Consider the following 25090-nt stretch of genomic DNA (forward strand, 5'->3'; position numbering starts at 1 on the left):
TTCTCTCCTTCTCTCCTCCTACCCAGACCCTCATAACTATACTTCCCTGCACACACATACACACACACAGGCACACACATGCACACATATGCACACTGCAGCAGAAACTGTAACTCAGAGGTCCAATTTTTTTCATGATCTCAAGAGATGGGATTGCACATTCAGAGAGAGAGAGAGAGAGAGAAGCTAAGCAATTAAGCATAGCAGATAGCTGCCTCTCCCATTGTCTGTGGTCAATTAGATGTGACTTCAGCCCTCACAGAATGATACCAGGGCAAGAATGTCAGGATTGCTCACATCTCCTCAGTCCCCACCACCAACATTCGAGAGCCTCTCCAGCTAAAGCAACTTGAGTGCAGCGAAAACATTATGACAGAGAAGGGACCAAAAAAAAAAAAAAAAAAATTATTCTCGGAGCTGCACACAGAGTTTGTGCATTTGTTTAGAGGGGACCTTAATTAGAATGTTAAAGATGACACTTCGGAGAGAACTAAGCTTAGGATAAGTTTAAAACATTTTACAAGTGAAAACATTCCCATCACGCCCTTTCCTCCCCCAGATGAATGTCTCCAAATGTCTATACCGCCGGGAAAGCAGAAATGTGCAGCTATTGCTCGCTTTCTGCCTAATGTCTTTTCCTCGCGTTTGGGGCTGTGCAGGGTCTCTCCGCGCCCTCGCTGGATCCCTGTGCGTGGAGAGTTAACCCTGACCATCGTGGGAAGCCACATTGCCATTGCTGCTTTGTGTGCATCGGTCTTTTCATCAGGAATAACACCTGGTTTCTTGTGAGGAGACACATGCCCTCTCAGCCCACAGAGTACAGATGGGGGCTGAGCCCTGCCTCAACTTACCTCCAGACACGGTCATGTGACCCTGGCTCATCAGAGGGTTACACGGTCACCGTCACAGGGACATGGGTTCACCTCCATCTAGTGAGTGAGTTCACCTCTAGCAACGTCAAGGAGGCATAATCCAGGACCCTCCCAGGGGTTTGGGGAAGAGGTTCTCTTTCCTCTGGGATTGGCTGCTGTAAAAATAACACAGCCCTGGGGCTGCCCACAACTGCCACTTGAAAAGGACCCACCTAAAGCAGAAGCCAACCCAGAGGGAAACGGAGTCCAGAAATTGAGAAACAGGTCAACTGAGTCCCGGTGACATCATGTGAAGCCTTGGGTCCAACCTTATCTGCAGTTAATAACACCACTGTTTGCTTTAGTTACATGAATCGGTAAATGCCTCAGTTTGTGTCAGATAGTTTTATTTTCTGTTACTTACAACCCAAAGAGTCTGGACTAATAAGAATAGCAACGTCCTCTCCCATTTATAAGCTAACTAGCATCCTTCTCTTCTACAGGGCTGCTCAAGGAACATAGGCCCCGGTACACAAATTCCACATGGAGCCACATTTTTTCTGGCTGATGAGAAGTCCCAGAAACTCTGGGACCTTGAGAACCCTCCAAAGGGAAATTCATTTTGCCAGATTCTACTTCTGCCCAAAGGTCCATTTCAGTCCCCCCCACCCACCTTCGATCTGGTGCTTCTTTGAATTGAAAGTCAGGCTTGTGAAAACTCCAGGTGTGGCCCCAAAGGGAAGCAGGAAATGACCCATAAGCAAGAGCAGAGAGATGTTCACACAAAGAGAAAGCTTTCCCTCCTCTGCCTCCAGCAGAAAACACTTTGAGGGGGACATATAGGCCCATGTGGCCTTTCCATACAGCTAAGCACTCTCAGGAAGAGTAACCTGTCCCCCACAGGTTCTCAAGAAACTACAAGGGCTTTCTGTTGGGATCTGAGCTCTCTCTGCATCAGAAGGAGAAAGGCCTCCCCTCAGGAAGCCAACAGTCACTCCATACTCTCCACACCCATCAAGTCTACCCACTCACTGCCCCTCTGCTTGGAAAACCCTCCCTACTCCCTTGCCTGGCTGGTCTTAACTGTCCTTTTGGGTCCCAGGCCAAGTTCTCCAGCAAGCCTTCCTTGACACTGAGCCCACTTCAGCTGTGTGTCCTCTATGTTCCATTGTGGCTTGTGATCACATCTCATTATAATTCCTAGTGCTGCCACTGCCTGTTTATTTGTCTGACAGATTCCTCAGGGATGGGGACTGTGTCACATTCTCCATTCCATTTCCAGTGTCCATGGCATGCTAGCTGCAAAGTAGGCATTTATCAGTACTTGTAAGTGAATACATGCTCGAATAATGAGCTCTGGGCTCTGAGAAGCTTAACCTGGCAATAGGACATAGGGTGGCAGGGTATGGGGGAAAAAGAGAGGGATTGGCAAATGACCCATGGGACAAATGTGGCCCACTGGTTGTTTTGTAAATAAAGTTTTATCGAGACACAGCCATGCTCATCATGCTATCATGACAGAGTTGAGTAGTTGTGAGAGACCCACAAAATCTAAACTATTTGACCATTTTGGCCCTTGCAGAATAAGTTTTTAAATCAAGGTGGCAAAGTTATCACTAAATATGGGGACATGAAGTAAGAAGCCACCATTACGGAAGTAATGCTAAGTTTGGGCAGGAAATAAAGTTGGCAGGAAAATCAGAAGAGAGAGAAAGGGGGGTGCGTTTTCCCTAAACCAAAAACGGAAGCTCAGCCAGAGTTGTGGACGGCTGGTGCCAAGGATGGTGCCCAATGGAGACATCTTCTTCAGAATGTGCTTCCCATCATCACACCTCTGTGCTATACGCGCTCATGAGCACACACGGGCTTCGGACTCAGCACAGTGGGCTGCTGAGGGGAAGACCCATGATGGCCTCAGGCTTCTGTGCTCGTGGGAAAGGAATCCCTTCTCCCCAGTGCTCAGAAGGCAGGCTGAGGGGTGCTGCTTTCTTCTCGGGCCTAGAAGGTGCCAGGCATTGTGCCAGGCTTGGTGTCAGTACTTCTTACACAGGGCGACTGCTCCCCCGGGAACATCTGACAGAGTGTGCAGACACTTTTGGTTGTTCCCAGTGGGAGGAAAGGGCTGCTGCTCACATCGAGTAGAGAGAAGCCAAGGATGGTGGTGCTAACCACCCTACCATGCATGGAATGGTGCCCCCCACAAAGGATGACCCGGCCCCCAGTGTTAATCTCGCCAAGACCTAGGATCCCTGGTTTGCATGCATTGCCTCTTTCACCCCATGTTCGTTGGCCGGGAGGGAAACTGGAGTCCAGAACTAGGAAATCATTGTGCGAGGTCACCACAACAAGGGGCTCCCAGGGAAGCCAGGAGCCTGATGGATCCCCAGGTGTCTCCGACCTAGGGAGGCTATGATCACCTGGCAGAAAGATTTGTTCCCATTTTGAAGTAAACAAACCTCTTTTGGTCATTCCTACACCATGGCCTCAAGACCTGCTACCCAACAGGCGTGGGTACACCCCACGGGGAGTCAGGTGTTGGGATACTTGATGCAGAAATACCAGTGTTCCGCTAGCTAGCAGAGCCTCTGGTGCGTGTTAGAGCAGCAACCTGGAAAATTTGTGCCATCTCAAGCCCAGGGTCCAGCTTCACAAGGTTCTGAGGCTATCCCAGGAAAGGCAAGGGCCAACTGGGGACACAGCGCCAACCTCTATCAAGCATTGTGCTGCTTTGGCAAACCCAGCACACCAAGCTCTAGGGACTGTGTGCGTGGTCGTCAAGGAGCCCGCAGGTAGGGTTCAAGTCCACAGGGCTTTGCAGGGCACTCCTGCTCTGAAGTCCTCAAACAGATGTTAGTGGGACCCCCTGCAGTTACTTATTAACACTGATAGGCATTCCAGAGAGACCTTAATTAATATTCTCAACATTTGCACTTTGGGCTAATCACAGCTAATATTTAATTAAGATCATTGTACTTCCTATAGAATTCTTTTTCACCTTCAGATGGCTTCAGAGATGTCTTTGTTTCTGCCCTAGTGATGTTCCTGGGTTCTTAGCTTGGCTGAAGTGTGTTTTCTGGAAAAATACGTTCACAGTAAGGGCACCTTTGGCACTCCAGGTCAAGGAAGATCTTGGGCACGTGACCAGGATCCTGGTTGAAAGCTGAAGCCAACTTCACGTAGGTGATGGTGACAGACAAAAATTATTTGGAGCATTCCGGCTAGACATTCCCTCATTTGTAGAAGCTGCCTTCTTTCTTCTACTCCAATGCCAAACCCCCACCTTTCCCTAAATAAGTGAGATGATCACAGAGACTCTGATATGTACTGAGTCAGGGTGCCTGTGGGTGTCCCGAGGTGGTGGGGAGGGTGATTCTGCTTTGTACAGAACCCCCACATCATCCAGCAAGTGCTGCAAGACATTTCCAAACCTAACATCAGATGTTCAGTGCCTGAACTTTCCTGGGTTGCTGATAAATACACAAAAGATATTTTTGAAAAAAACTTAAGACCTTAGGTTTTCACGTCTGCCCTTGCTCCTGTAGAAAGGGATAGAGACTTGCAATAGACAATAGTTACTAGGAATGTAGACGGAACTTCCCTGTCCTCATGCTGCAAGCCTCAATCAGAGCAGAAACTCAACAACAGCCAGAAGATATGGGACCCCATCGTTACGCAAGATGCCCCATGGGTGGCTTTAGTACTCCAGTTACTGAGAGCAAGAGCATTATTAAAATGCAACCAAGTCTGAGTCACCAAAGCAAAAAAAAAAAAAAAAAAAAAAAATGCCATTTCAATTTAAATATTTTACTGAAGCATGAAATAGCCAGGATATTATTGCTATTTTAAGACAAACACCGTAATCTGACTATTAGCACAGTGTGCCGACTCTATTGCAGGCAGACATTCAGAGAGGCGGTCTTCAAACACGGGGTGGGGGGGGTTGCTTCGGTCACTGAAACATCCAGCACCTTTAATTTTCTCTCCGAGGTGGGCTCAGGAGACAGGAGTCCGAGAGAAAACGAGCGCTCCCCCTCCCGCACACAACCCCCCAGACATCTCCCTTTGCCCAATTCACTGCCCCAAGTGGTTTAATAAAGCCGTTTTTAGAGAGTAATAACAGAACAAAGGGGTGGCAGCCCACCAGACTTTGCAAAATATTTTGGCCCCAAATCTAATGCAAACCACATTTCAACCGATAAATAGCCTTTACGTGGCAGAGCGCGAAGCGGGGATGTTCTTTTCCATGTAACTGCCTGACTTTTCGTGAGGGGGGACGTGCATGCTTTCAGAAATGCCAAGGTGGGCTTTAAAATAATGAAGTCTATTTCCCTCTGTAGGAGCATGTGTCTCCCCAGCTGTGATAGTCAAACTTCTTGAATTATCCTTTCCCCTTTCAGTTCGGGAATTGATTGGCCCCCCCACCCCCCACCTGGTCCATTTCTTGCCTGGAAAAAACCCCTTCTGGCCTGAACACAGTCCTTCTAATGAAGACATGCACAGGAATTGTCCAGCCCAAATAAACCACTGATGGTATCTGTCCACACAGCCAAGAAAAGCAGCCACTCCCGGAGGGACCCCCGCCAACCCCGACTCGACTCGCGGAAGCAAGCCTCCCTTCTTGGTCGCCTGCAGTTTTCCCTCTTCCTGACTGTTTTACTTGAGTTTTGTAGCCCGGTCCCAAGGAATTGCGCATATTCAGAGAAAGCCTCCAGCGCCTGGCTGAAAAGAGCTAAACTGTATCATGCCCCTGGGAGCACTGAGACAAAGAAGAAAATGCAAAATTACACCATTAACCTGCTGGTTCTAAGACCAGCTCAGTTAAACACATCAAGCAGAAAGCTCGCGCTCTCTCTCTCTCTCTCTCTCTCTCTCTCTCACACACACACACACACACACACACACACTTGGCTGAAATCCCCCCCACCCCTCCCACCCCACGCAGGATTCAAGGAGCAGAGTACGGACTGCAGAGAGCAACAGAGACTTAACGCAAGGCAAGACTTCAGCTTCATTCAAATCACAATTTCGAGTGAAATATAAAATCGGGAAAAATACCTGCTGCACCATCCTGCTTCCTTTCTCCTCCATAAACTTAGCAGCTGTTCTAACCCCACACCACAAAGCATCTGCCCAAAGCAAGCCTCAGTTACGAGCGAGGGTGTGCGCTCTGTGCAACGTGTGGATGGCTGGATGTTGAAGGAGGGGAGCCGGGGCCGCCTGGCTGACCTCCCCCTCAACATCTGACTGCTCCCAAAACCAACCCCAGATGGGACTCTTTCCGCCAGCGAGGCCTGGCCCATCAATCACGGCTCGCCCCTCCTCTGGCTCCTGTTCTCAGTTTCAGGGTGCACACTGAGCAGATGATTATATAGAGGAGGCAGAAAACACACACACACACACACGCACGCACGCACGCACAGACACACACGCACACACGCACACACACAGCCACACAGCGCTTGCCTACATTAATAGCAGTTTAAAAAACATTAGAAATGCTATCCTATGCATCGCCTGGAGCTGGAATTTTTCATTACTAGACTAAATATATGGTATACAAAGTTATGAAATCCACCCGGGAGCTTGCTTACTATCCTATTTTGTTTTATATTTTTGAGAAGGGGAGGGGGGCGCATGCCAAGGGTAGCAGGGGAAGAGCCAGACAGGATGAAGAAGGAGCTCAGAGACAGAGGGGATGGGGACAGGAAAATTTAAAGCAATGCCCCGAGAAGAGAGGGAATGAATTTATAACAAAGCTGCATGGTTAATTGTAAATTGATCTTAAAATACTGTAACTGACGGTGGTTTGGAAGATTCTGAAGCCCAGTTCCTTTGCAGACGTGCTGTGTGACCTTAAGCAAGGAGGTGCAATGCTCTGGGCTTCAGTTGTTGCCTCCGTTTAGTCGGGATAATGATGAGTGACTTCACAGCGTGATTGTTAAGAATCAAAATAAAAACCAAATTGTAACAAAACACACACACACACACACACACACACACACACACACACACAGGGCTTGGCTTATAGTATGTGCTATATAAACAGATTCATTCCTCACGTGATGATGTAAAACTCGAGACCACCTTTATCCCTATGGACTCTGTGGTCAAGAAGGAAGGCAGGCTCTAAAGAAAGGAACCCACAGATGATCCCCAAATCGTCATGGTGATCAATGCTATGAAGGACAAGTCCAGGGGTCTTGCTTTCTCCTCTTCTTGAACTTTTTCTCCTCTTAGCTCATTTTTTTCTTCCCTTTCAAACGAGCAAAAACAAAACTGCTTACAAAAAAAATCCCCAGTGATTTCAATGCTAAATGCTGCCTCTTTATTTAAAGCTACAAATACTTTGTTCTTCCTTTATTATTAAAACTACAACAACCAGAGTGAAATGTCAAAACAGTTTCAGATTTATGTGGCCATGTCTTTCCTGCTTGCCGAGGGAGAGTTTCAGGACTCCCACCCACCCTTCCCGTGGACAGCTGCTTATCACCAAGACGCCTTGCTACGAAGAGGAGAGATCTCGCTACACTGGAGGGAATGGATGGGGTTTCTGAAGTGATTAAACGTGTAATTAAATTGTGTAACAGAGGAGGGGGTGAGGGCGGGAAAGGCTGTCTGGAAGAATTCAACCTTCCCGCTGGCCTGTCACTAGCTCAGGTAGCCCCTGGGTGATTTTTTTTTTTTTTTTTTTTAAATTCCCAGCTCCCCAGGGTTGGAAAGAAAATCTGGATCAACAGTATCTGTGCCATCCTTCCATTTCCATTTCTAATCACACTCCCGGGACACCTCTGCTGCAGAATTAAAATAAGCAGCCTGTGAGGGTTCCTTACAGGGACATGCGGTTCCCCCATCTCAGAGCTGTGTAACCACAGAGTGATGGAGGAAATACTCAAAAAACCAACCAACAAATCACTAAATAGAGAGGAGCATCTCAGGTAGGAACAACCAGGGAGAAGCAATCAGACACCAGTCCTTAGCCAGTGGACCATAGGAGTCTCTTCGGGGGGTGGTATTCTTATTAAAAAAAAAAAAAATTTGACTCCAGGACTCTACACCAGACCTACTGCCTTCAGATCTCAGAGGGTGGGATCTGGGCATGGATGCTGTGTAGAGCTGCCCTGGGTCATTCTGCTACCCTGGGGGAAAGTGCTCTGCATTTTTCAGATATAGGTGTGATCCCTTGGGCTATAAAATTTATGTAGGGAGTTATCATGCCAACATTGTTTAAATGAAATAAACTACACCACGCTGGAAAAGAACAGAATAGAATAAAATGATAAAAGTTAGTATTGTTTCATGAAACTTTTATGTGGGCGAATTGGGTTGTGATGCAAAATCTTTTATGGATTGCCGTAAAATATGTAAATTTAAAAACACCATGCTAGTAATCTCCAGCATGTGTTACCATTTAACCTTTTACTAGAACGGTGGCTGTAGAGTCAACGTCAAATGATCAGAAGTCAGGAGTATAACGGTAGGATTATTGGCAAGTCATTCAACCTTCATGTGCCTCAGTTTCCTTATTTATAAATATAAGTAATATGTATTCTTCTTCCCAATGAGGCTCTTGTAATACTTTAGGGGGGAAAATCTACAGGACTCTGTTTTATAATCTAAAAAGTCCCATGAGTACATTTCCTATTGTGGGGATGAAATCTGCCCTCCTTCTATCCAGCCAAGTGTACTGTCTGGAGTGCACATGAAGAAGTATGTCAGGTCCTCACCCCCAAGGGGCCAGGTGCTGTGCTAGGCACTTTAATCCTCACAATCAGCCCCTTTTGCTAGCTGGTATGATCTTCTTTAAAGATAAGAGAACTGAGTCTCCAAACAAGTGAAAAATATCTCCCACTATGGAATCTAATACATTAGTTAAGTAGCAGAACCAAAATTTGAACCTTATATGGTCTTATGAAGAATTCCTGCCACTGAATCTATATTGAAATGAAGATGGAGATGATGATGATGATGATGATGATGTGGTGGTGGTGGTGGTAGTGGTGATGATGATGGAGATGATGATGGTGGTAATGGTCATGATGATGATGATGATGATGATGGTGGTGGGGGTGGGGGTGGTGATGGTGATGATGAAGATGGAGATGATGATGGTGGTAATGGTCATGATGATGATGATGATGGGGGTGGTGGTGGTGGTGATGAAGATGGAGATGATGAATATGATAAGAAAACTTTTCTTGAGCATTAACTATGTACCAGTCATTGTTCTAAGCACTGAGGATATAAAACTCAACAAAGGAGCTTTGCTTACATTACCTCTTCTAACAAGAACCCAGTACCATTATTCCCTTTCTAAGGGAGCTGGAGTTACTTCCTCAGACTCGCAGAACTGGAAAGGGATAGTTGGCCAAATCTCTGAGACTCCTAAGCTCTATTTTCTAAAGTAGCTGGAGATGGGTTTGAAACTGACCTCCATTAGGTAACACACAAAACTTGGTTTGCCTAACTACACCAGCTTACAGAGCAGCATTTCTTGAAAAAAGAACTCTGTGATTGCTCTGAGGCCATAACTCACAAAAACAAACAAACAACAAAAATAACCCGAATCCATGTCACAGATTCAAGTGAAAGCAATTTGTTTCATTTCACTTCCCTGGCCTCAACAGGGAAGCAAGAGAGAGAGGCCAGAAGCCATCTTTCTGTGGCTGACAAACACCAGTCCCACAAACCAGCCAAGTGGGCGGCAGGCTTGCAATGACGAGGTGTCATGTTTGCAAAATGTTCCATCCTGAGTTTCCATTTGGAGTCACAGAAGGCAATGTAGAGGTTGTTTTTCTCCACTCCTTAAAAGTTAGCGACGATCAAATATTTATGGCACTTAGTGTAAGGCAGGAGCCTTGATACGGTTGCTCGTGAGGTGATATTTCCAAAGGGAAATGTGCTTGTCTCTTAAAAAATTAGCAGCCTCTGGAGCAAGTGAGGATCTCAACCAACAGCACCAGGCACTTAAAAAGATAGATTTTCTCATCTTGCTCGCCATCGCCCCAGGTTCTCGGAGGACCCTGACTTGTCCCTTCAAACCCTTGTCCAAGTTTGATACTCTATACATTTTGATTTTGACATTCTATATATTTTATATTATACGTTTTTTGGATCTATCTCCAAGGAGACTATAAACTCTATGAGGACAGGAACCTTATCTGTTTTTCTCATCACTTTCTCCAGCACTTCAAACAGTGGCATGTCCACGTACATATTCAGAAGTTCTGTTGAATGAAAAACGAATTCCCAAGCTAGTCCTTTTGTCTTTTAGCCTTATTAGCACTGAGACATGATCCGACTCAGCCAGCAACATAGGGCACTGAAAAACAAGGTCAAATCATTAAATGTTGCTCTGCACTGTTAAAAAAAAAAAAAAGTTCTCCACTGGATATCCCAACATTGTACTGAAGGACTTCTTGTTGGGTGGTTAGGTAACATGGGGTTCACCTGTCTGTATATGAATTAGCTGTGAATGGCTAATATTATTTCCAATCACTAATTTAAAAAGTAACAGCCAGAGCAGCTGGTATTCACTGAGTTCTTTCTGAGCATTGGGCAATGCCATTCACTATATATAATTTAACTTTATCTCAACAGGAAGTATATTAGCAGCAAACTTGTTTTTACCACACCCATTTCACAGATAGGAAAGCACAAGGTTTTGAAGCTAATACATGTTCAATGCAGACATCAAATCCAGGTCTCCAAAGTTGAGGTACTTTCAAATATGCTATGCTTGACCTCTTTGTTGACTAAGATGAATGATACTTGAAAGGACTAAGTTGGAACTACTGAATCACAAAATATTTTCTGGGATTTTTCTGGCAAATCCTGGAAGTCTTCTAGCCTAAGTAAGAGTCTACCAGAAAGGAATAGGATCTTTTTTCCTGTTCTCCCAACAGGAGACTCCCTTCTCCTGTCCTTCCTGAATCCCAAGATTCAGAATCCAAGGGAGTACTGAGAGGGTTAATTATGATAATGGCAATTATAACGTGATTGATAAAAACAATAATACAATTAGAAGGGCTCATACTATGTAACTGCCACTGCCCTAAACGTTCTATAAATATAATTCCTCAATGCAACCACAGCCCCATGATGTAGTCACAATCTTCATCTTCCTTGTACAGACGGGTGGCTTTGAAAATCAGGTTAAGCAAATAATCTGAGGTCACTCCAATAGTGTATGATGAAACTCCTATTTGTACCAATCCAATTCTGAAGTCCAAGCAGGAAGTTGAAAAAAAAAATTAGAGGAAGTTCCTATATACCCTTTACTCAGTTTCCCTCAATGGTAAGGTCTTGCATAACTATAGTACACCGTCGAAGTTAAGAAATTGACATTGTAGGACCACAGCTTTGCGCTGCTACAAACACAGTGAGAACTTAGGGTAGCACAAGTCCACCTGTTGTGAGTCCTTTGCTATCGATGCCATGGCAAGGTGGTCACTGCCATCTACCCTGAGTGACAGCTGGAGCTGCCCACCCCTGTCACAAAGAGAGTGACACAGACAGAAGGGCAGATGAACGAGTAGAAAACTGACCAAGCAAATAAGTATTAGCGAAGACTGTTTTCATAAGGAAATGAACAGGCAAATGCATTTTCAATTATAATTCAATAGGGATTCTTTACCTCCTGGGTATGGAGGAAAGCATCAATCTGGAGCACATTTTAACTTTCACACTCCACGTCCTCTGCCAGCTAGCTACTTTCTGAAGAAGGGGAAAAAGTTCTCATGGCCATCACCACTCACCACCACCACCAGGGTAATATCAGTGTCAACTTCATATTCAAGGTGAATTTCAATGACTTGCACCATTGCGAATACCTACTACCATCAGCCTAATCCACAGAAAGAAAAGGATGAATTTTGTTCCCTTAAACAGCTTGCTCCCAGGTACCCTGCAGATATGATTTGGGATGATATCACTGTCATCTATTCCATCACAGTTATCCAAACGATCCTCCGCCTGTTTCTAAAATGGAAAATTGAGAAATCTGGTGTGAGGCAATTGTCTTTGTAAGAGACAATCAGACAGCACCAAGCAGCTTAGAGAGGTATGAGCCTCACCACAGATATGGCTGAGGAAAGCACAGTACCATGAATGTCACCGGGGGTCTGCCACTAGATTTAGAAAATTGGGAGCATTAAGTCACAGTGCTATAAAGAGAATCATATACCCTCCTTACTGGGCTGGTGTTACAGATCATGAAATAGACTGGCAATGAGCAAAGTAAGAATTCTAGATAGAAACACATCGGAGGAGAAGGTACCATTGTCTTGCACACGGATGAATTCAGAATTGTTTCCTTTTGTACCACGTTATGAAAACTAAGTTTTCCATTCATCAGAAAAGTTTACATTCCCGTGTTACTACTCAACATTTCCATTTCTTTTTTTTTTAAGATTTTATTCATTTATTTGAGAGAGAGAGAGAGAGAGAGAGAGTGAGAGAGAGCATGAGAGTGGAGAAGATCAGAGGGAGAAGCAGACTCCCCATGGAGCTGGGAGCCCAATGTGGGACTCGATCCTGGGACTCCAGGATCATGACCTGAGCCGAAGACAGTCGCCTAACCAACTGAGCCACCCAGGCATCCAACACCATTTCCACTTCTTTAGTCCTCCTCAAAGATGGATGCCTCAGCATAGCAGATACAACCCCATGACCTCGAGGACACAGGGCACAGTTAAGACACAGACCGTACCTACCACCCTCACATGGTGTGTAACAAATTCACAGACTTGAGCACTTGAATGTATTCTAATTACCTGATTTCCTCGTATGAATATCACTGGCCTCTCATAAGATTATAAACTCCTTCAGGGCAGGTACTTCTCAGGATCATCTTTGATGCTTCTCTCTTTGTCTTCCATATTTTGTAATCAGGTGTTTGACATGATAAATATCTGTTGGCTTGCATTTACCTCACTTGTAGAAAGATGTCTAATCTGGTTACAGCAACAGGCAAAGATGATAAAATATGACCTTGTCTTTCATAGTATATTGCATAAGTTTTAGCCTCTAATAGTTTGCCAACTGGAAAAAAAGGCTGTCACAAAATGAATTATACTTGGACTTGGAAGAAATGAAATTAGGAAAGACTGCCAGAAAGCAAGGGCGATGAACTATTCAAATAGGCAAGGGCGTCCCAGTCAGGCAATAGTTTCAGCTGCTAGGTACTGGGCATCTTCTGGGTGGCAGATCCTGTGCTAGGTTCAAGGGCTACAGTGGTGACAAGGATAGACACAGTCCAGGTCCCTCTGTAGCCACCGGCTGTCAGGGCACACAGGATAGTCCAGGAATTTGCAGTGCAGTGGGATATGTGCCATAAGGAGATAAATGCAAGGTGCTATAGGGTCTCTCCTATCCCCGAGGTCTATCAAGAAGGGCCTTCCAGAAGAACAGATGTCTAAACTGAGAGTTGAAGGTGAGCAGGAAGTAACCAGGTGGTGTCAAACAGGTTTGCAAAACACTACGTGGAAGGCCAGTTGCATTGACGCAGTAGGAGGACATATCTCATACCCGGAGTGGCAGAATCAATGAAAAAGGAGCAAAAGAAAATATGGTGGCTATTTTCAGAGCTGCAGGACCCACAAAATATAGGACTGAGATACGGACCCCGAGGCTAAAGGACTGTAAAGCCCTTGAGGGCAGAGACCCAGGTCTGTTTTACTGAGAACCATATTCCCAGCACTGTCAGAATGGCATGCACGGAGTGCAGGGAGTGAATGCTCATAAAATGTTTTGGTTAAATCACGGAGTAAATGCGATGATGATACAAACCAGGCTGAAGCTAGTCAAGGGAAGGAAGGGGAAAAGGAATAATAGAAAAGAAACTGAGGGGGCGCCTGGGTGGTTCAGTGGGTTAAAGCCTCTGCCTTCGGCTCAGGTCATGATCCCAGGGTCCTGGGATCGAGCCCCGCATCGGGCTCTCTGCTCAGTGGGAAGCCTGCTTCCTCCTCTCTCTGCCTGCCTCTCTGCCTACTTGTGATCTCTGTCTGTCAAATAGATAAATAAAATCTTTAAAAAAAAAAAAGAAAAGAAAAGAAACTGAGCATTTGAAACAGACTCTTGCCATCACCTTTTCACTTCGAGCAACTCAAATGGTTGAAATAGAGGAAATGAACAGAGACAATGGGTGGTCCCTTTAAGTAAGTAGGTAGGACAAAGACTCACTCTTCTTCTCACCATGCTCACAAGACCTTAGCTGGTGTAAAGGTTACTGGGAGCACTTACACAGTATCTGTTTGAGCCTCACAAACCATACTGGAATGTAGGTAGGGTGGATCCCATTCATATCCATTTAACAGAAGAGAAAGGCTGAGGCACAGGTAACCAATGCCATGCCCAAATTCACACGGCCCCTTGACATCCTAGCTGGTATTTGAACTCTAGATATATTTTCATTGTACCAAGCTGCTTCTCAAGTTTCCCATGTATATAATCTGACAGACCAAGCTCTATCAATAGGCTTGATGGCATGATGATTTGTGGGTATTTCCATCCTGATCTCATAAACTTTTACACAAAGAATAAGAAAACTGAATGTGGACATTAGGGCAATTGAAACTATCATTAGAACAAAGAACTTTATTGGCCTGACAAGTTCAATACAACTCAACTTAGCATAAGCACAGCATTACTGGGGTTATTACTATATTTTTAAGTAAGTTCAGAGGGAATGGAACTAGTGATGTCCACTCACTGGCCCTGTCCCAACACAGGGGTCTTGGAGCCCATGGTCCTCAGCCAAAGTGCCACTTGAGACCGGAGAACTTTCAGTTCCTCACATACATGTGGTCAGTGCATAAATATTATTTTTTCTATACCTAAGGATGTGTGATATATTAGGGATAACTTCTTAAAGATTTTATTAATTTTTGAGAGAGACAGACAAAGACAGAGACAATGAGCATGAGCAGAGAGAGAAGCAGAATCCCCACTAAGCAGGAAGCCCAATGTCTGACTTGATCCCAGGACCCTGGAATCATGACCTGAGCTGAAGGCAGATGCTCAATCGACTGAGCCACCCAGGTGTCCGTAGGGATGTCTTCTTGATTGAATGCTGAGCTGAGCGGGTCACATAGTCTGTACTAGAACAGGGCCAGACTGACTTAGAAAAAGAGGTTTTGCAAAACATCCAGGTGCATTCAAGGAAGACGGTGGGTTTTCAGAAACAGGGAAGAAGTTTGCCTCATTTGTATACAGAAGACAATTTTATTTAGTTTCATGCCGCTCTCAACAGCATGGAAGTCTGGCCAAATAAATTGTGTGATCACTCTGTGTACAACATATGACGTTCAGGTTAATTTACCCAAACAACTCCAAGAGAGCCAAGAAAACTGAGGCTGATGGAAGTCAAGGAACCTTAATTCAAAAGGGTTTCAAGGAGCAGCCTGACAGTGTTTTCGAATGTGATTGCACAGGATGTGTTTTTGCTGTGTTCCTGCTCGTTGGCGACATTCATCCTCTTCACTAACCAGCTTTCCTTGTATGATTTCTGACACGCTTATTGTCTTCAGACAGAATGGAGTACTCTTGGGATCTCCCCCAAAAGGGACAAAAGGTGGTCCTCACCTCAAGGATTACTGACTTCCCTGACAGAAGCTTATTGGACACCTACTGTTAGGGGTTGAACCTCCCCCAAACTTAAATGTTAAAGTCCCGGCTCCCAGTATCTCAGAATGTGACCTTATTTTGGGAAGAGAATAGTTGCAAATGTAATTAGTTAGGTTAAAATGAGATCATACCAGAGTAGGGTGGGCCCCCTAATCCAGTGCAACTGTTTTTATAAAAAGGGGAAATGTGGACACAGACACGCATAGGAGGAGAACACCGAGTGAAGACGAAGGTAGAGATGGGGATGACGGTTTGACAGCCAAGGGACGCCAAAGGTGGCCGAGACACCATCTGGAGCAGGAGAGAAGCCTGGAAGCAGATTCCTCCTCACAGCCCTCAGAAGGACCAACACTGTTGTCACCTTGATCTTCTGGCTTCCAGAACTCTTGAGACAATAACTTTCTGTTCTTTAAGCCATCCAGTTTGTGCTACTTGGTTACATCAGCCCCAGGAAAATGATACACGTCCTACGTGCTATCACGGGAGACACGGTATTAAGCGAAGTCACTCCCCACCTCATGACCCTGAGGTCCAGGGAAAGAAATACAGCAATCCAGCAAACCAGAAGGACTCCATATCCGGTCCTCTCATTCCATTCGTTACGCTTAAAAGGAGGATGCTGAGCCATGTAACAATTTTCATGTGCTCTCATTTGATCTCTGTGAAGCACATCTTGTAATCCCAGTAGGATAAGTTTAAGAGCTTGAGAGATCTGTCCTGGCACTGTGGTTTCACTCTGGGCTGTCCTAATGTGGTAGCCATTAGCTATGTGTGGTCACTGAGCAACAGCAACGTGGCTGACTCAGAATGAGGCCGGTTGTAAGCGTGGCGGGCACACGGGGTTTTGGAGACATGGTACAAGGAAAATAATGTAAAACAGCTCTGTAACAGTTTCATTCTGATGACGTTTTAAAATGATAATAGTGTGGACATACTGTGTTAAATAAAACATTCTTGGCTATATATTGAGACATTCTGGATTGGATAAAATATTGAAATTAAATTCACTTGCTTCTTTTTTACTTTGCTTAATGTGGCTACCAGAAAATCACCAAAAAAAAAAAAAACAAACCAAAACCCTACAAATCTGATTCCTAATTGTGACCCTCATTCTATTTCTGTTGGATAACACTGGTAATACTCATGGACTCAAGGGTCTTAGAGCTGGGTTGGATCCACATCTACCGTAGACCAGCTAATGGGAAGAGATGGGGTTGAACTGACACCACTCCACTTTGAAGCCCCAGCCCCTTCACAAAACCAAGCTACCATCTTGGGACCATGGGTGAATGTGTTTAGAAACAACCTTATGGAGATGAATCCGGGAGAAAGAAGCTTGATTCCAAAGCCACTCCTCATCCAATGTTTGTGATCTTTAAATTCTTCACTTTACCTGACCCTTTCTGCACAATTTCTGTATCAACCCCAAGACAGCCTTCACAGAAGGCTGCTTCTGAAAAGAACATAACTTTCACTTTACCAAATCCTCCAAAGCTCCCAAGGCTCCAAGAATCTGTCTAAAGTACCTATTTGGGGACAGGAGAGGTAAAAGGCTTTTAAAAGCTTGTTTTAACTCTGTGTGAAATCAACTGACTAATATTTATACTGGGCAGCTTTCTGCAAAGATGAAATAAACTCTCTACAAATAGCCTACAGAGCTCAGACATTCACTGTGTGTGAGGTCAGGGAAGAGCCCTTGAACACGCTCCAGTATGCAGGATGCTTAAGGCTTCAGCGGACATTCTGAGTTAGATCTTATTCTGCAAGGTTATCCATTGGATTTGATCAGAAAGAAACTAGTTCTTTTTTAAATCTCACAGACACGTGGTAGGATGTCTTGCTTTCATTCACTCATTCACTCACTCAAGATGTTCTTCTTGACTATGTTTTTGGATGCACTACGGAGGCTCAAAACCAGCATTTGTTTTTTCTGTTACTATAAAATAAATTCAGACCTGAGAAAAGAGTCTCTGCTAAAATGGAGATTAAAATATGGATAAAGAGAGATCTAGGAAAATCAATGAGGAAAGCAAGTGTCATGGATTTTGGAAGTGGAAGGACAAGTTAGGCAGCACCTAAAGCATCCCAATCCAGAGACGGAAGGTGTAGCAGATGCTTCTTGAAGGGTGCCATAGTCAAGATGAGTCTTAAAGGAGAAGTTGGAGAGAGTTAGGTGAAAATCCAAAGAACAGGAAAAGCATAGATAGTATCTTCAGGGCATAAAAGAGAACAGGATCATATGGCTAATGTATTGTGTTGTGGGGATTTGACAGCATTGGGTCTAGAAATAAGATGGGAGGCATGCAAAGAAAAACAGGGAGTTTCATATAAAGTCGTTTGGATTTGGTCCAGGAACAAGAGGCCATCGAAGAGTTCCAGGAATGGGAATGGCTTGGTCAGATGTGTGTTAAAAATTAAGACTACCTTGGCCACAAAATGGATAGTACATTGGAGAGAGAAACTGGTGGCAGCGAGGAGGGAAGAGCAAAGATGATGGCAGTCACCCATGAGAGGAATGACAACGTGGGACAGAGATAAAAAGCAGACAGTTCAGAGTTCTCTCTAGGCTATTTCTTTTTATCAGTAATGTCAAAGTCTCTTATCTTTTGCAATCTTTCCTGTGTCTGGTGCTAAATAACTGATTTAAATTTTTTTAATAGGATGCTGATGAATATGCTCTACCCTAAAAGATATTCAGAGCAGTTACACTAAATAAGAAGACTGTTTTTTGTGCTCTGTAGTCTTATCTATAAGAACACTGAAGAGGTCAAATAGAAAAAAAAAAAAACTCTCTGTGAAGGATTAAATTGTTGATATATAAATGCATTTAAGAAAACCAAACCCTGCTATGAATTTTAAGTGTGATAGGCTCTTGAATACGTGCTATGGGTGGTAGAGATAAAATTGATGATGGTGGTCATTTGTAGAGACTTTTATATACCTTGAATGACGTACACCCATTACCTCATTAACTCTTCACAAGGACTCTGAATTAGGTATTACTATCCCCATTTAACAGATGAGAAAACTGAGGCTCAAGTCAAGGAGGGACTTACTCCTTACGTCTAAGCTCTTACTGCTAATAAGTGCTAGAGCCAGACTTTGAATCCAGCCTGGTATTTTCCCACTACACCATGTTGCATAGCATTTCTCTGGATTGTTCACCTTACAGGCCTCCCTCTATAGGAGTTCTTAGTAATAATTTAGATATCCACACATACATTTAAATGAGCAATTTCAATGAGGTTCTGATGGTTTTCCAAGCAATGGTCTAGGCTCTTTGAGAGAATAGGGCAAAAAAGACAATAGCCTTGATCTTGACATTAAGGATCATAAAGACTGAGAAGGGAATCTTTTGCTGAGGCTTAGAAGGCAAACCATCTCTGGAATAGGAGACATGCTGTCCGAATTCTAGCCCTCTCTTTCACCAGGTATGTGACCTTGAATAAGTAGCATAACTTCCCCATGCTTTGACTTATCTCTGTTATAATGGGGATACTAATAACATACCCTTATTAGGTTGTTTACGGAATATATTAGCCAATGCATATAAATTTCCTATCACCATACTTAAGTGTTCAATATATATTTGTTATAATAGTTACGGTATTTGTACTATTATTGTCATTATTATTAATTAAAAGGGAAATAACTTAGATGGCAGTGTATAATGTGTGAAGGAAATTTTTCCAGAAAAAAATAATCCATCAAAACCCAGCCTGGGAGGAAAGCAGGTTGGGGGAGCAGAGAATAGGTTTGACTCATCACACCCACAATTGCACAGGGCTTGGGAAAAAATATACAAGCCCCCAGTGGCAGGAAGGGCAGAAAAGATTTCTCCCCCAAACTGTGCCTTCTGAATCTTGGATTGAGCTTTGATTCTGGTTCACCTAAGAGGATTTAGCAGGATGGTCATCTGTGCTCAAAACCAGAACTGGAATTGAGAGCCACTCCAAAACATCCAAAAGAATGGCTATGTAGGTGATCTCTTTTACCTTTGTCTGTCACAGCCCCCATGACCCCTTACCAACATTGTTAACTCAGAACATACTGTTTAAGCCTCTAATAATCACTCTCAGAGAAGAAATCATTCACGAGCAGACATGAATATCTCAAATGAAAAAGGCACCATGGATTATGAGCACGGTTCTTCAAATACCCAAGGGATTGTTTTGATTCCACTGGAGAGGAAGGTAAAATTATAAAAATCTAAGAAAAATGCAAGAATCTGGTGAACGGATAATGATTGTAATCGGTTTCCTATTGTTGCTGTAATGAACTACCACAAACTTGGAGGCTTAAAACAAGGCAAAAATATCCTGCTACAGTTCTGGAGGTTAGAATTCTGAAATCAGTTTCATAACATAAAGTGACATAAAAAGGTGTCAGCAGGGCTGGTTCTTTTTGAAGGCTTGGGGGTGGGTGGATAGGAGAATCTGTTTTGTTTTGTTTTCCCCTTTTTAGCTTCTAGTGGTCCCCTGAATCCTTTCCTTTCTGGTCCTTCAACTTCAGAATGCGACACTCCAATCTCTGCTTCTCTTATCACATCTCCTTCTTCTCAACAATGGTTCTGACACCTCTGTCTCCCTCTTATTATGAGGACCCTTGTGACTACATTATAAGGGCCCTTTGGGATAATGACAGATAATCCCTCCATGTCAATACCTATCATCTAAAACACAGAGTCTCTTTTGCCATACAAAGTAACACTTACAGAACTCACATGTTCCAAAGACTAGCATGTAAATATGTTTGGGGGACCTTATGGCATTTACCACAATGATGATATTCCAGGGAAACACTGTTCAATAAGACTTTCTAGATATGGAAATATTCCATATCTCTGATGTCTAATACAGTAACCTCCAGCTATGTGTGGTACTGAGCACTTGAAAGTGATTGGGAAACTGAATTTTAATATTATTTAAGTTTTAATACACATAAATAGCCACTTGTGGCTAGTGACTGTCATGTGGAACAGGGTAGTTCTGGGGTAGACATCCGTGAGTTACCACTGCCTCATCAAGAGCATCTAGAGTTCTAGGAAAATAAGATTAAAGGATGAGTACAGAGAAATGCATGATCTCTTATACATACCCATTTAAGTATGGTCACATCGTTACATTTACCAGGGTGCCAGCCCAAGGGTCCTCGGCTTGGTTTTCAGCACCAAGGACAGAAACACAAAGTGGGTTGGGTTTTTGTTTTTGGTGGGTTTTTTTGGGGGGGGGGGGAATACTCTCTTAATCTACACTCTTTTACTTGAGTTTTTACAGATTACTTTTGCAGTATTCCTGATTGGTGAATGAATCCCAAAGAACTGAATTTTATGCCTATTTAGATTGTGTTGGGAATCAGTACCAAATGCAGAATGCAGACAAAATCATGCTAAGTAGTCAGTTTACTGTAGAATCTTTATCCATCTTTTGGCATGGTAAGTTTAATGCTGAAAACTGAGCTGGTTCTATTGTATACAAGCATGAAACACAGGCTCCCAATGCCAGCAAAGTGAAATAGGTACTCTGGGTAGTTTTTTTAGCTTAGGGATTAGTAACATAGACCATCTTCAACAATATTTAGGATGATAAAAGAAGAGACACATAAGAGTGGTAGAACGGAAACTAACTAGATATGGAAGACCGGACAAAAAAATTACTGAATTGGAATTACTAAAATTCAAGTTATTCCTGAAACTTTTGTTACATAAGAAACAATAAAACCCAATTTCTTTTAAAAACGTGAAAGGAAATAAGACTACAGCTATAAGACTGTTAACCTGTTAGGATGTCACTTTGGGGGAAAAAAAGCACAAGGTCTTAGTGCAACACAGACCCAAATACAGTAATAAGGAAATGACCTATTAAGAATAAAGAATCCAATAGAGGCATGTTAATACTACATAAAGCAGAAAACTTGAGAGGGCAAAGGAGAGAGAGAATGACAGAGAGCATTCAAAAATCTTGCCTTGTCCTCAGCCCAAGCCCAAATATCAAGAAGGAAGGCCAATATGATCTCTCAAAAGAATTCGGAAAATCAGGGAGAACATACCACCAGTCTGTCGGATGTTCAGCTTGTTGGTCCGTCCCTCAAGGGTTACATCTGTTTAGAATGGAGGCATATGCCTGGGCCAGACTGAATCTTAAGGTAAAATCCAAGGAGAGCCCCCTACTAGAATACCAAGTCAAATCAAAGCCAAGACTAGGATAACAAGTTGCACTCCAGCTGAAGTCATGGACTGAGAATAAATCAAGTGGTCACGGGGAGTGGGAGAGTAGGTAAAACTGGAAGAGAAAGGGAGGTGGCATCATCAGGTAAAAAGACACGGAGTGGTATTTGGTTCAGGAACTGGCTTCAGAACAAATATAATAATTTGAATATCTTGTTACAGTGAGAGAACAAGTCACTTTATTTCAGAGCCAGATGGGGTACAGGGAATATGAGAAGTGTGGACTACTTCTTGGCTTCTTCAGAGTGGCCCACTCACAGATCTCTAGACCAATGACAACACAGTTGTTCAACTACCTTGATGAATCCTTAAACCCTCAAATACACTTTATTTTCACCATTAAAGCAGTTCAGCGGTATATTTTTAGACTTTTCCAAGTACGGAAAAGATACGTGCGGTATTCATTTTTAGGACACCATATCAAGAGAGGATACTGATTTAAGACTCCACGGCTTCTTAGGACATCTTCACTGTGCAAACCATGAGAAAGCCCATTTCACCAAGGCCAGATCACGAACAACTTGAGGTCTACTGAAGGCTATTGAAAACCTCACCTTCCACAAGACTTGAACTCGGACTTGTGAGCTAGCATGGACCATGGTTTTCAAACTCCTGTTTTGCTCATTGTTCCTTCTTTAAAGTAGAATTAAACTTGCACTAACTCAAGTTAATGCAGGAGTGGAAAAAGTCATACTTTAATTTATTTATTCTTCCCTGTTGATAGATAAAAAGGGAGTGTGGGTATGTTATCCATTCCTTCTCTGGCAGACTCAACCCCTCCAATTAGGAAGGCAGCCTTGCTGGCTGAGAGAATTTGAACTGCACACAGTGAAACCAGAATCACAGACCAGTCCACTCCCAGGAGTGGCTACCAGTTCTTACAGACACTCTGCAAGCCTCATCTCACCAGGGAGAGAGCCTGGCAGAACACTGCACTCTCTCGAGCCTACCAGAGTTGGCGGCCGCAAGATCAGAAACTGCACGGCTATTATTATGATCGTCTGAGCTCTTGGAGAGACAAAGTGTCATTCTTCTCTCAGTAATGAGAAAAGCATCTGCCTTGAAGAAGGAGAAAAAGTCAAATCAGACATTTCTGCCAATGTATTCTGGCTCCGACAACTGCTGGAAGTTCTGCAGCCTTCTGTGTGCAGAAGCTGTCCCCTTGGCCACATGGCAGGCATGTTCAGTAAACATAACCAGGACACGGATGTGAAAGGAGAGAGAAAACAGTGAAACACTGGGAGCCACAAGCACACCTTCTGGTCTATTCAAAGGAGATCTGGAGTAGGATCCCAAGATATCATTCTTTAAAGCTCTCTGACCCCGGATGATTCATTTCATTTCACCTTTTAAACTGCTGTATAGGCACCATCAAAAGGTAGAAGTAAAGTCTTATTTTGGTGTACTAAAGTGTGGATTAAGGATAATATGCACAGCTTTCTCTCTAAGGCTCTGTTTTTTCATCTCCAAAACTTGAACGGAGAGAGGAGCTACTACAAAGGATTATTTTGAAGATTAAATGGGATTAGGTACAAAGAGTCTTAGCATTAGGACCTAGCACACATTATGAGATTAATCAATGTTAGCTATTATAAGAGCAATTATTAAATAATTGTCCAAAGTTACCCTCAGGCAGTTCCTGGCATTTAGTAGCTGTTTGACCAAAGGTAGCTTCAAAATTACTCAAACATTAATACTGCTGAATGAAAAAAGAATTCAGTTAGAGGCTCCCTAATATTACCTCATAGGGCAGTCTTAGGAGAGACAAAAGGACATCAAGGAACACAGAGACAGACAGAGGCAGATCAACAGAGAGATCTGGACAGAGGAAGAAGAGCAGACGCAAAGATAGATATGCATGGAGAGAGAAGGAGACAGAGATTTCCAGCAAGGTTTTAGATAGGTAGATGGGCAGACAGACATAGATATAGCTATATACAGATGTATACATATGCATATATATCTGTAGAGCTATACAGTTATATTTATCTATCTGCCTATCTATCTACCTACTTATCATTCTATCAGCTATCATCTATGTATATATCTACCTGTTATTCTTTCTATCATCTCTCTATCTATCTATCTATCTATCAGATAAAGGAGAGAAAGGAAGAGGAGAAAAAAATAGAGCAAGGAGAGGAACTGCCCAGCCAGTCCTTCTGCCAACCCAGCACTCCGGTAGCCTGCGTTCCTGTGCGGAGTCGAGCCCCTTCCGCCTGTGGTGTTAGCGTGCACTGCAGATAAAGATGTAGGGGACCAGCTCATCAATCACAATCACGCGGGGACATGGGAGCAGGGCAGGAGGATTAGCACTGCAGCCGGCTCAGGCCTCTCCCCCCTCACAGCGTTGCTTTAATTAAACATTACCTCCAGCGCTTACTTCCGGCCGCAGTGCCCCTCCGTTCCCAAGGCTGGCCTCCTGTAATCTAGGCTCCAGAGTTAATTAGAAAAGAAGCTCTGAAAAAAAAAAAAGTCCATTCCAAAGGGTGGGAATCCCCAAACAGAAATTATCGGATGCTGGTAATAAAGATTTGCTTTTCCTTGGAATCAAGATGGAATGTTAAATGGCCTTCATTAAGTGGTAGCTTCTTTCTGGCCGGTGGCTTCTTTTCTCCAATAAAGCTACTCAGGATCTTACTGAAGAGGCTGTTAGCTTCTCTGAGTGGTGATTGAAGGGGCACCTTTAAAGTCTGCCTCCAGATCTCTCAGGAGAACGTTCGTATCTGCCAGAAGAGGTCTGAGGGTGTGTGTCTGCATGTCCTGTGTTTGGACTGGGGTGTGAGTTTTGCATGGGTGTGAATGGGACTAGGAGGGTGTTCTTGTGTTCTGTTTGTCTTTGGGTTTAGGAAGGGTGTGTGTGTCGGGGGTGGAGATGGCAGGTGATATTTCTCAGCACCAAAGGAAACCCTCACCTTCAGGAATGTTCATCCATCCATTCATTTACTCAACCATTATGTATTGATCTCCTAGTTCATGCCAGGCAAAGGTCTCTGTGCTGGGCACAGAGCAAGATGAATTCCTCGATTGCCTGAGGAATGCCCTTGAGTACAGAACACAGGAAACTGACCCATGAATGCAGAGATAGATAATAGAATGACCGAGACATGTGATGAGGACAAGGGTGTGGAGCTGGAGAGTCAAGAAGCCTGCTCTCTGAGATAAAGGAGCCAGGGAAGGAGTAACCCATGGGGACATCTTGGGAAAATATGGCACAGATAACTGCAAGTCCAATGCCTTGGACTGGGGAATATGTTTGGAATGAGAAGGGGCAGCAGCAGGGAAGTAGGACAAGGTGGAAGGGAAAGGCAAAGGCCTGGATACTGGAACCTAGACTCTTGCCTGGTTTATCTCTTTTTGGAACAGGCATGGAGTAGCCGAGCCCCCTAGG

At 43.8% G+C, this 25090-nt stretch overlaps 1 protein-coding gene across 8 annotated transcripts in view; it reads right to left on the bottom strand.

Annotated features, from left to right (window-relative positions):
* Nucleotides 1-25090, bottom strand: part of LOC111156037 (RNA binding fox-1 homolog 1) — a 600640-nt gene that overhangs the window by 171910 nt on the left and 403640 nt on the right. The gene's annotated exons all lie outside the window — the stretch shown is intronic.

The sequence above is a fragment of the Enhydra lutris genome, unplaced genomic scaffold, assembly GCF_002288905.1.
Source record: "Enhydra lutris kenyoni isolate GAN:26980312 unplaced genomic scaffold, ASM228890v2 scaffoldscaffold45, whole genome shotgun sequence".
NCBI lineage: Eukaryota > Metazoa > Chordata > Mammalia > Carnivora > Mustelidae > Enhydra > Enhydra lutris.